The following is a 12,933-nucleotide window of genomic DNA, read 5'->3' on the forward strand; positions in this document are numbered from 1 at the left end:
GGGACCAGACAGCCATACATCTCATAGACCATCATGGTTCCAAAAACCATGCATACATTGCATACATTATCCACTTGAAGACAAGTCTTGTGACAAGTGAGTGTCATAAAATGATGCCTATTACTTTAATCAAACCTCTGCTGCCGCTTATCACATTAGGTTAATTTTTAACTTCAATGTTGAATGTTAAAATTTTGATCCGTTTTGATCCGGGTTCAACCTTCAATTCCCAAATCCGGCCCGCCCATATCCGTTCTTTTTTAACAAATTTAGAATCCAATCCTATCCGGTCCGCGGATTTATCCGTGGATAACGGATTTATCCGGCCCATGAAGTGCTCTAGCCAATAGGAACTTAGAAGTAAAAATAATAAACTAAAAATATGTCCGATCTTGTCCTTGGTTGCTACCAAAAAGTGTTTGAAATACTGCATTGATGCTGCCGTTTGTACCACTATATTTTAAGTCAGGCACGTACCCAGGATTTCGCCCAGGAGGGGGCCACCTGCTTCCGAAGGGGCCCTTAGGTCACCCAGGGAGCCCCCAGGCCGCCCAGGCGACCAGGGGCCCCCGGGCAACCAGGGGTTCTCAGGGGTCCTAGGCAACCAGGGGCCCCCATGCGACCAGGCCCCCGCTACCAGGGGCCCCCTTGGCGACTAGGGGCCCCAGGCGATCAGGGGCCCCATGCGACCAGGCCCCCCGGCTACCAGGGCCCCCTAGGCGACTAGGGACCCCAGGCAATCAGGGGCCCCATGCGACCAGGCCCCGGCTACCAGGGGCCCCCTAGGCGACCAGGGGCTCAGGAAACCGGGGGCCCTCGGATGACTGCAGGGGCCCATAGGGTCATCAGGGGCCCCTCGGGTAACCAGGGGCACATAAATGAAACTTTGATATCATTTTTTCTTCCTAGTAAAAGACGTTTTATCCAGTGTTTGAAAAAATATACCGGGGCCTGAGGGGCCCCCTGAGCGCCGAGGGCGCTCAGGAGGGGGCCATGGCCCCCGTGCCCCCCCCCCCCCCTTGGGTACGTCACTGTTTTAAGTATGCATGTAAGTCAGTTACTCATAATCAAAGCAACACTACTAGCGTGCCCCGTCCCAAAGTCTTCCAAAACACAGTGCACTGATTCTTTGCATTTTCGAATACACCAATGGAAAAAAAATAAAAAGAGTTAAGTGACCATTGTCCAGGAATACCTATTCATGAAGCGTTCAACTGCATACTTAATATCGGGAAAAAACAAAAATATTTTAAAAGGAAAGCACTGTCCAGTTCAACGCTTAGTTCAGTTTGATATTTTTTGCTTTGCTTTGAGGTGACCGCCTTTAAATGTCACTTAATAACCTTTCAGCATCGCAAGCACTACGAATGAATTGTTGTATGGACCAAAAAAGAAGACTGGAAGCTAATGAGGTTCAATTTTCCCGCTTTTAACTTTCACTTTTCCTCCCCAGACGTCCTATTACATTCCTGGCAACAAAAAACACCCCCACTCCCCCGCCCCATCCCCAGTCTGGCGGGTGGCGGGCCCGACGGGCGCGTCCCCCTCCCCCTCCCTCCCCTCCCCCACCCACCCGCAGTCAACACAAGGTCACGGCCAAGGGCTCTGTCTAGACAGTGTGGCGGGACGTTTTTGCAGCGTTTTTGACGTCACGTGTGCGGCGCGTGGGGGCGGGGGTCGATTCCAGACAGACGGGCAAAAAAGCGTCACCGGTGAGCGCCTATCAATGGTATGGCGGTGTCCCCCCCCCGCGCCCCCCAGGACGGGTCGGTGGACACGGACTACAGTCCGGCTGCGGACAACTGTGACGTCAGCAAGGCCGGCTATGTTTTTTTGCAGGACGCTCTCGACTCAGCCGTCTGGCCGCCCGGCTAGACGGGCTCGTGCAGACAGCCAGACGCACAAAAAGCTGCCCTTGACCGAAGCGTCAGTGAATTCGACAAAAAGCGATGGCAAAAAGCCCGTGTTGCGCCGTCTGGAGATTTTTTGCCGTGGTTTTTCTCTGGTCCGCACCTGCGCGTTGCTGGTCTGCTCGCTGGGTTTGTCCCAGTACCCCAGATCGGCCGGCAGTCGGGTGCCAGCAGAAACTTTGTGCAGACGCGAATTCTACGCTCAAGTTCTACTACTGCACAGCAGGTAAGCAGCACATTGTGCGCTTTTCTCGATTCCCAGGGTGCCTGATGACGTAAAGATAAGTTGTTTGGTTACTTATTACGTATTGCATGTCAAAGTTTCGTAGTTTGAGCTCCGTTTGCTTTTTTGTACTCATGGTTTCAATTACTTTTCTTTTCTTTTCTGGTACCATTTCGCAAGACTGTGTAACTTCTTTTTTAACAAAATTAATGCTTCCCTGGCCGCCCAGCCGGTGATATGGCTCCCTGCCCCCATCCCCTCTCCTCATTACCGGAGGGCGGACGGACCAAGGTCACCCTGTTCCATTTCACCCGGGGAGTCGGGCTGGGCTGGGCAGCGGACTGAGGCTCCTCCCCAATCGGTCCCAGCCCCCATCCCACGGGAACCGCAAAACGGGCGGTGCGGCAGCGCCATTTTGAACACTGCGCCTTACGTCTAACATTGATAAGGGTAGTGAGAAGTTCAGGATCATGCTGTTTTTCATGAATCGTGAAATTAAAATGTATTTTTTAACTTTCCAATGCACTCTTGATGCAAAGGGAGTATTAGTAAAATATTTTTGCCTTACCGTTTTGTACAACTTTTTTTGTGTCATTTCCTTAGTTATTGAACAGATATTTTCAGAGAAAAAAGGTATATCATATTTTTCTCAGATTCGAATAGTGAAATTAGCTTAGTGAAAAACACCACTTCAATCAAGCTCAGTCGTGGATTAAAAAGGAATATTATTTTACATGGGAGCCATAATAATCGCATGATTCGCGCAATTCACCAGTACCATATAATCTAACTAATTTAATTAAGGAAACTCGCCTTACTGCCCCTATTATAAATAAAATTTATTACCAGCAATGCCATGAATAATTACAATTTGAGTGTCGTCAAATTCGGCTTACGATGACGCCATACAAGTGCAGGTTTTACGACTCGCACACTACGCCGCCGCTCATGCAGTTAATTTGAACCAGGCGCTCGTACTACACGCGCTGAGTACTAATATGCGACAATTTACATACTCCAGCAATGCAACAGCGCTGCAAATCCTGGGCGGCCGTCTTTATTTTTCGTTTCTTTTTTACAATAATTAGGGTTTGGGTGTAGGGTATGTGAGCAGCGGGCTCGCTGCGGCGCGGCTAAATATCCGGCGGCGCACATGGCCCCAGTAATTGCCCGTTTGAAGGCGCTCTATAAAACCCGCCGGGCAATGCGTGCCGAGCTGCCCGTACATTATGGTGTGCAGGCACGATGTTGGGTTCCGCGTTTGAATGAAATGTAGCTGGAGGTTTTAGGCTCCGGCAATGTTTTTGTTTAAGGCTGTGAAGCAGCATTTAGCTGTAATATTTATGTCTGCCCTGCATTTTCTCCTATCAACATGGCCTAATATGAAAAGAAAAATGTTTTGGGAGGTATAGGACTTTACCTCCATAAATTTTTATTTCGCATTCTAATGAAGCTTTCTCCACTTCCTCATGAACCCTTCCCTATTATCCCTCCCACTCATCACCCCTTCCCTTAACAGCCTTCCCTCCCATAAAGCCTTCATCTCTTACTCCTCCACCCTATGACCCCATCAAATATCAGCCCTCCCCTCCCATGTCCTTTCATCTATTCTCACCCCCTCCCTACCCCCTTCCTACCACCCTAACCTCCCATGACCCCTTCCCTATCCCCACCCCTTCCATGACCCCTTCCGTCCCCCTAAGCCCCCCCCCCCCCATGGCCCCTTCCCCCCTCCCCGCCATGCGCTTCAGTTCCGGCTCGGCCGTCGATCGATGCCGGCTCAGTTTTTCTGCATGGCTGCGCCCCAGTCGGCGTCGACGCTTCTCTGCGTCGGAAGGGACGCAGCCGACGACCGGCCAATGCTCCCGGCCAGTTATGGGTCACGAGATCGTCGGTTAAAAATCGAACGCTGAACGCGACAGAGCATGGGAGGGGAGTTCGGCGTCAATTCTGCGTGTAGGGAAATGGGCTGCTGTCGATATGCAAATATTTGCGCTGTGCTCTTAGTCAACAGGAAGCTATCGTGATAACAATCAATCGAATTAGTTCGTTTCAGTTGGAGCCCTGAAGGACCAGGCTGTGTCTCAGGGCTCATACGCAATATAAGACTTTTATTTCTATGTTAATACAATACAATGGATATTGCAGCCGCTACCAACGACCCATACGGCCGGCGCTATTGCACCAGCCCATTACACTTTCAGGGTAAGGGGGCCGCCGGGTGCCGAGCTCAGAAACCTGCTGTTGCGAAAGGTCTGCTCAAGGGCTGCCGCCGAGTGCTGCCCGGTTGTTTGTGGTGTTGATAAAACGAGCAAACTTTGCAAAGGTCGCAAACTGGTCGAGCTGTTGTGGGCTGGACGGATTATTGGGCGGCCAGGTCATTAGCGCCAGGGACACTTGAAGGACGGCGCCATGGTGCAACCGTGGTGCAACAGGGCATTTGATCATGTATCCACCAAGGTAGCTGTACACTGAAAATATGTACAGAAAGCGTTTCCCATATACTTACAGAGGTGTCATGAACCAGCACCGTATCACTGTATTTTCATCTTTTTTAGAGAGAGATAGAAGCATCATATTGTGCTTTCCTCGTTGTTTATACAGGAAAACCAATTTTAGCGACATACCTAACGCCATGCTGCGTTACTTTAGTTTTCGTAATTTTATTTTCACTGGTCCTCATGTGATAGGAAAAGCAACAGCATTCGCTCCATGCCAATTTTCCCGTCTTTTTGGTGTTACCTTTCTTGCACTGTTTCAACTTTATATATGCTACATTATTGACTCAATTAGACGGTGAATAGTCCCCACCAAGAGATATATGTTTTACAAGCCAAACGATATTGCAAAAGTCAACGCTCGAATGTTCGAAATAGAACACTATACATACGTAGGTAATGGCACCGCCCTGTCAAACGTAATAACAGGTCATCGGGGCTGCAAAGGGCGCACCCCGTCCCCGGCGCGGTCTGCTCGCATGACTATGACTTTTCGACAAATGCATCTGCTTGGCAAACTAAATAATTCACGTGATAATCTATCACGTCCACCTGCTTGGGCTTATTCAGTATATAACGCTGGGCCACCGGCCGTCGGAAACTACACTGAGAAACACTCAAGCCTATCCATGGTTCTCAGAGACCATGCAGGGGTCGTTCTGGTCTTGTATGAGAGCCTCAATTGGGGAGAACTTTGTTTACAGTTGTTGGTCTCCAGTTTGGTAAAGTTCTCAGGTTTTTCCCGTAACGTTCTCGAGTGAGAATGGTGTGCTATCTTGAACGAGAACTTTGCCCGGATAAGGTACTCTTATACTGCGGGATGATCTCCCATGAGAACCTTTACCAGGTCATGAGATCATAAACGAACACAATTCCCGCTCATAATATGATCCTGTATGGTCTCCGAGAACTTTACAACTTAGGAGCGCCGGCTTTCCTGGCACGGCATTCGCGCTCACGACCCATTCCCCCCCTCTCCCCTCCCTGTAGAGCGCCAGCTTTTCATGGCACAGCATCCGCGTTCTCGATCCTTCCCATTCCCTCCATGCACAAACAAGGTAAAGAACAGGCATGTATATTTATTGTGTCAGATGTCAAAAAACTCACTCTGGAACAGAACATGCGATGCAGTCATTCGATGCGAACATTTTGTTTCAAAAGCTGCCCAAACCCTCTCGCTTGCCGCCCCAGTCAGTACCGACCGGCGTGCTGAGTTTCAACTGTGTCGTTTAGCAAGAGACCATAATATCTCCCGGTGCACGACAGCTCAGTCCCTTTACTTTACTTTTAACACGGAATGCAGGTAAGTGCAAAAATGCATGTCAAGCGGCGTTCCCCACGGTCCACAGACTGTGCGAACGATGTACAATTCAAACACTGTTAAGTACAGGCACGTACAATAGTTACACAGGCACAGACATTAAAAAGTTAATACAGGTAAAATGTATGGGCTGGCATGTGAACACTACCGACGGCAGTCCATGTGAGACCGAAGTCTAGCCATAGGAGCGGCGGAGGCGACGACAGCCGGTTGGCCGCTCTAGACAGTTTGCGCAGATGGTAGCTGCATCTGGCTGGGGAGGAGCTACTCCAGCATGGCAGCCTGCTGACTGCTGAACCATGAGCGCCATCAGACGCTCCAGCTGCTCGTTGTCTCCCATCACCGGTACGAGCGATCCGACACGACGGTGTTAACTTATGTGCGTCTCTGAATCGGTGTCGCGCACAGGGTCAATCTCACTCGCGTACTGGCCACGCATATTATCGATTACACCACTATTTCACTATTTCACTGTGGCCGGACCGTCTCGGCGAACACGCCTCACCTCACCTCGCGGCACTCAGCTGTGTTGACACCAGCGCCGCTCGGACGATACTGACCCTCGGCCGCTCGGCCCGGCCCGGCCGGTCAAGGTCGTTCAAGGTCACGGCTGTCAAGGCGCGACACGCGTGACCCAGGGCCAAGACACAACAGGGACATTTTGGCGTTGTGCCCGATGAGTTGCCTCACTTCGGTGTCCAACATTGAGAGCATCGTCTCTCCGGCTTCTTGCTCTGAAAGGGAGAGTAAGACAAATATTAGAGAAACGGCAGAAACGCTTAATTTCTGAGCCATATCCTCAGAGCACACGAATTGGTATTTAAGCAGATTTTGCTAACACTGGCAAACAGATGGCAATCGCAACCTATATCCCAAAAATGGGCAATGGCACACAGATTTTGCCATCTCCCAGAGTAAGTAATTACCTTTGCTGTGGTTACTTTCAAGCTATTAAGTGCACACAAAGAATACAGAAAACAAACTCACCATGAGACGTTCGCGCTGTGCGCCAGACACCAAATCGCGAAAGGAACAACCACGCTGCCGGCAGCCTTCGCAGTGCTTTCGAGAAAGGAAGGACCGGAAGCATTGAGGCATTATAGAGATGTTCCTTAGGGATATCCATTTGAATTGGTTTGAACTGTTAAAATCGATAAACATCGTGTCATATAGTAAGGCTCTTTTTCATTAAAAATTATTTCTTCTACTGAAAAATACATGTTTTATTTTTATCAATAATTGCTATTTTCCTAAGCGAAAATGGAATCGCAGCACTTCAAACTGCTCTACTCTTAACACAGCGCCACCTACGCCTTTAGTTTCCTTCTGTGCTGACATCTGTCGTCAAAACACGTCAGCTGCGAGAACTATAAGGAAAAAAGTGAGAAGTTTACCATCCTTTCTGACCGAATGACTGCTGGTTCGAATCTCACCGCAGACCGACTGTTTGCGTTACACGGGTAGCTAGACAACTTCCAGTACTAAACTATCTCGGTCAAGACCAAATCCACTCCTGAAACCGAAGTGGAGACCATGCACAGTTCTCGGGAAAGACCAATTCCTCAAAGCGGCAAAATGGAAACCATCGAAGGTACTCAGGTGAGTACTATCAGTATAAGTTCTAAAATGTGTTTCTCAGTGTATAAATATCAGTAGCTCCTCGGTCCCGTATACGACCAACCGTCATGCACCGAACAACACAATGCAAACTGCTCGCCTTTGCAGGCTATGTGGACGGTAGGGGGATACCCATGGCCTAAAAATTATGACCCAGTAGGTTTAAACAAAGAAACTATATGACTTTTGCATTATGCAATTTCATTGTATCATGTTCGGCACTCTGGCCGAAAAGTTATATCTTTGTCGTTTGCTTTGATACGCCAAATTGTTCTCGTGCATGTTCTCGTCGGTCGTCCTCATTTTTTTCTGTTCTTTTTTTTTTACTTGCACTCAATTTGGACTCCTCCCTGTTCTCTACTTATGATCTCCCAGTAAAATCTTCTGTCGTTATGCAGATTTATACATGAAGAGCAATAGCAAGCATCTCGCTTGCTTAGCAATCCCCTGTTTCCAGTCAGATGCTGCTCTTCCAGCGCCCCCACCGCCCTCCTCACATCCACGAGCCTCTGCGCTCCGTGCGCTGACCCGAGCCGACTCCGGCGGCCGGAGTCAATGACTCGGTCATGCGCGCGTGCGGCTTTTTGAGCCGACCGGCGCGCCGTCTCGGCGCATCTGACCTTTCTTTCTGCGCATTGATCGCCGCTGCGCTGGCGGCTAAATTTCGCACCGGCGGCGGAGCAGGTGATTGATTTTTACGGCCACCGCCGGCAGCCGGGCCGAGGGCGTGCTTTTTCTCGTGGCCGACGCTCTCCCGTCGGCTAACCATTGCCTCACGGGCGCAGCCATGAAAAGTCAATGCATGGTGCCTCGACGAGAGGCGCTGCTGCCACCTATCGGTAGAGCACGAAAGCAGTAGTTCGACCGTTCGTCAATGCTGGTGGTGGAGACCGTGAAGGGGTGGGCTTAGTTTTTCTGTGGAAAAGGCGGCTTGCTTCTAGCGTATTACCGGCGTAATCGCTTCTTATCTTGCATTCATGCTGAGAATAGTGGAAACGAACAGGCCTGCCATCAGACGTGACTCGATGGAAATGGAAATAGACCTTCGGTCGCGGCGGCTCGCTATGAGGTTGTCCAGCGTCTGCAGGGCATTAGTTGAAGGAACGGGGACTTGCTCTTGGATGTTTTTTTATGGAAATTAAAACACCATAAAAAAATGTAAGAAGACTACACTTAAAGGTTGAGCTAAAAGGTCATTTCCGGGCCTGACAGCTTTGTAGGGAGTTTCAACCAGCGAACCGACAACTACGCCGGCACCGACAATGCCTGAGGTCCCATTGTGTCGGTGAATGTTGGCAGATTTGTTAGATCAAAAAATTGAGGCAGCTTAACGCTCAGAACACCATGAGGAGGGCTGAACACTCAAGAAACCATCCTGGCTTTGACATGTTTCTGACAACTTCATTAGACGGCTCAGCTCATACGACCAGTCTCTCCCATCTGTCCGGCATTCTCTGTCATCAGTGACGGTCGTTACAAGGTTACTACCATACCCAGACCAGACCAGACGGTGGGTATCGGACCAGGGCGTGTCCCTCCGCCCGCCCGTCGAGTCGCGCCGGCCGGCCGGCCGGCCAGTTTGCCCTGGGGCGCCGCCCCGCGGCCAGCGCTGACTCCCGCCGCCGCCACTACGCGGCGCTAGTGTCGCGCAATTCCAGCCGCCTCGCCTGGCCGGCCTGCGGCGCCGGCGGCGGCGGAGGGCCACTTTTTGTGGCCTTTTTTGCACCCCTTTCGTCTGGACGACGGGGTCAGTGGACTCGCGGCGGGGCGGCCGGCGCACGTGAGACGTTCATGGCGGGCGGGAGGGCGGCGGACCGGCGGACCAAAGCGGGCCACGTGCGGTCCAGACGCCGCCGCGAGGCACTGCCGGCCGGCCGGGCACCCCCTGCCGGCGCCGGATAGGGGCGATTAAACCGGCAACGGGTGTCTGCGTGCAGCTACTCTAAATCAGCTCCGATGAGCTAAATGGGATTATATAACGGCTGATGCTCGCATGTAGCCCTTTGGTGGAAGAGCAGAAACACCACGTCAAAGATTAATCTTATTATCCACCTGAGCATTAGGTACACAAAAGCCACCCATGTTAGCACGAAAAAGAATATAAGAGAGTGTTCAATGCAAAGTGTACGTGGCCAAATCATTCAGACTTTCCCACTCAATCTCAGACATATGTATGTACGTGCATGATATTTACATACCCACCAATGCAACTGGATCCAAGAATGGAGCATAGGTACGCACAAGACTGACTGAAATCACTGAACGCGAAGTCCAAAAGAACAGCGGCTGCATGCATCACATGCTGCGACAGCTAAAGACGGTAGACGGATATATATACCTAATTAGTAAATATGCTGATCATGCATGTTTTAAGGGTCAGGCGCTATTCTAACGATTACCTGAAGTTGGTTTGCATTTCAATAGCAATAATTTAATCAGCCAGCATGGGGAATCATTCAGAGGAAAACGGTGCAGTCGGAGCCGTACGAACATTTTGTATTTATAACTATTATATTATTATGTAATTAATCCCGTACCTAACCGTCCATCCGCCCAGAACAAGCATTTTTACCGTCGATTGATCCTTTGCACTGTGAGCACATGCGTTGAAATTGATTGGGGTGGCAGCTGGCGGGGTGGGGGTGGGGGGGGGGGGAGGAGCTGTTGGCTGGTGCGAGCGATTGTCGCTGTTTATTCGATGATATCAGCAGTGATAGGCCGCTCCTCTGTGTGTGTGCGTGTGTGCGTCAGTTAGTGAGTCAGAGGGGCAGTTGGCAGCCAACGTGCAGTGTGACTGGAGAAAATGTCAGCTGCCAGCGGACAGGGCTGTCACCGGTAGATGCAGAGGGAGGGGAGAAGGAGAGAGGAGAGGGGAGGGAGATGAGTTTGAGGTTCCAGCCGCGGTATGAGCCTCGATAGACAGTCCCAGGCCGCCTGAGTCACAAGAGGCAGCAATTGACACTTTGAGTCGCCGCTGCCGCCCACCGCCCACGCAAGTCGGCCTCAGGTCGTCCTGAGCCATAAAAGGAAAGGAAGTCTCTGACCGTCTAAGCCACACTAGGCAGTTTGAACCGCCCTCTGAGCCACGGGAGTCAGTCTCTGGCAGATTGAGCCGTTATTTTGAGCCGTAAGAGTCAACCCCAGACAGTCTGAGCTACAACAGGCAGCTTGAGTCGCCGCCTGAGCCACGAGAGTCGGTCTCTGGTAGACTGAACCGCCGTTCTGAGCCGTAAGAGTCAACCCCAGACAGTCTGAGCTACAAGAAAAGTCACTGGCGGTTTGAGCCGCTGTCCTGAGCCGCGGGAGTCTGTCTCTGACAATTTAAGCCGCCGTATGAGCCGCCGTTTGAGCCGCGGGAGTCTGTCTCACGCACGGTGCACGACGTGCAAGATGCGTTTTGTTTACGTTCGCGGCGGGTAAACACACGGAAATAGACTCGGGCCGGTTCGCCGGGCGGCCGCTGCCAAACCGCTGGGAGAGGAGCAGAGGCGCAGTGGGGCTAAAATTGGGTGCAATGGTCTTTATTACTTCGGCATCAATCATTTCTTGGACTAAATCTATGGTATTTTTACTAAAGTAATGATGGGTAAGGTTCGATCCCAAGCAAATGGACTCTCGGGTAGCGTGCCATTGGTTGATACCAATTTATTGAACTTATTAATAAAGATGAAGTTTTAATTTATCACGTCCCGATATTATATTTTCATCGGTCACTGAGACGCTGAATGTTAAATTTTGCGGAGGGTGCATCAGAGCTGACTGCAGCACCAATATTGTGCGCAGTAGTTTAGTAGCCTTGTACAAGTGCAGGTTCATCCGGCAATGATAGCAGTGGCTCGGAGAGGAAGGAAAACAGAGATTACATAAGCAAAGCCATTTGAAGCTTGTTTTGAACTAGTATCATGCTTATTTGTGAAGAAGGTGTGTCAATAACTGTAATAAACAATGTTTACCTACCTCTATGCACGAGCTGAGACGTTGACCCAATTCTTTTGATAGAGTTGAGATAAAAGATAAGCTATGTTGCTCTTTTACTCCGACCGAATCGTCCTCCTATCACAAAACAATGATGCGTATTTTCAACTTGTCAAACCTTCTTCCCGTCAAATCTAATCAGACTCTATGGGGCCCACGTTATGCCCCTCTCTCCCCTCCCCTCCCCCCTCCACACCTGCACTGGATGGACGGCGTATGACGTCATACCCGCCGTCTGCTCGAGCTGGTATGTGGCCATCATGACTGACACCGATCACCGCTACCAGAGCTCAGATCGCGGCGCTCTCACTGACCTGCCTCAATGGCGCCACACTGAACCTACACCACGCTGCAAGCGCCGCAGAGCGCTGCAACGTTGCACGGTACGGTCTCTGACATAGTGCGTGGGGCGGCGGGTGACGCATACAGAGGGGGCCGGAAGTGACACAGATTCCTGCCAGAAGTGCGTGAGGACTGAGGGGGGTGGGAGGGGAGCGTACGCGACTTCGCTGGAAGGAAATGGAGAATGTTCCGTGGGTGAGTGGGTGCGCAGTGTGCACCGCTGTCCGCTCCACTTCATTGACGGATTCGCGGTTTGAAAACTACTTTCACTACGATGCTAAAGATAGAACGAGAGTGAACCATCGATGCCAGTGTCTGAGCGATAACCATATTTGAGAGCTGGTTTAGGTGAACGTAATCGGATGACTAATTCTAAGCTTGACAGTGGATGCTATTTTCTTTTCCCGCAGATGACCGTGTCATGTCTCAATCGAAGAGTTGAGGCACAGTTGGGGGCAGCATGACGAGCATACCTATCAAACTAGATTGATCGACAATGTAGATGCATGAAAAGTAAAGCAAACTAAATGCATTGGATGGCAAACCATCCAGAGATTGAAGGATGCTGCAAGAGGAAGCTACTCAAAACAGCGGGGAAAAAAAGAAAACCAGTATTACAGCTGGCCACAATGATGGAGTGAAGGCTTCGCCGCACAACAAACGACACTCAAGATGGTGACTTAAACTTTTCAGGTAAGAAACAGCCAACAGGATGATTGAGATATGAATGCAGCATGGGTACAGAACTACATGCGAGTCTTTTATTCGCAGGTGTATGCTCTCATTGATCGTGCTTTATTATACCTTAGACCGCTACGCTAGCCTGCACATCGGAAGATTGGAGGGCTCCACGATGTGCTCCGGCCTTTTTCCCATCCGGCCCGACCTTCACCGCCACTTCCATCTCGTATTTCATGACAGAACTGGGCTCACGCGCGGCGCTGCATCGATTTTACCTTTTTACCACCATGCAAGAAGCATCTTTCAGGGACAATTCATTGCGTAAATGCCGCGTGCTGCGCGTAAAAAGACGTCCTTCAGCTGCAG

At 50.5% G+C, this 12,933-nt stretch overlaps 1 long non-coding RNA gene across 1 annotated transcript in view; it reads left to right on the forward strand.

Annotated features, from left to right (window-relative positions):
* Positions 1–1,839: 1,839 nt before the first annotated feature.
* The window catches only part of LOC122388169, a 36,992-nt gene continuing 25,898 nt past the window's right edge, over positions 1,840–12,933 (forward strand). Inside the window, exons 1-2 of the long non-coding RNA XR_006257746.1 lie at positions 1,840–2,136; positions 12,297–12,579. This is a non-coding gene — a long non-coding RNA (uncharacterized LOC122388169). The remainder of the gene's footprint in view (positions 2,137–12,296; positions 12,580–12,933) is intronic.

The sequence above is a fragment of the Amphibalanus amphitrite genome, unplaced genomic scaffold (genome assembly GCF_019059575.1).
Source record: "Amphibalanus amphitrite isolate SeventyFive unplaced genomic scaffold, NRLGWU_Aamphi_draft 000311F_arrow, whole genome shotgun sequence".
Taxonomy (NCBI): domain Eukaryota; kingdom Metazoa; phylum Arthropoda; class Thecostraca; order Balanomorpha; family Balanidae; genus Amphibalanus; species Amphibalanus amphitrite.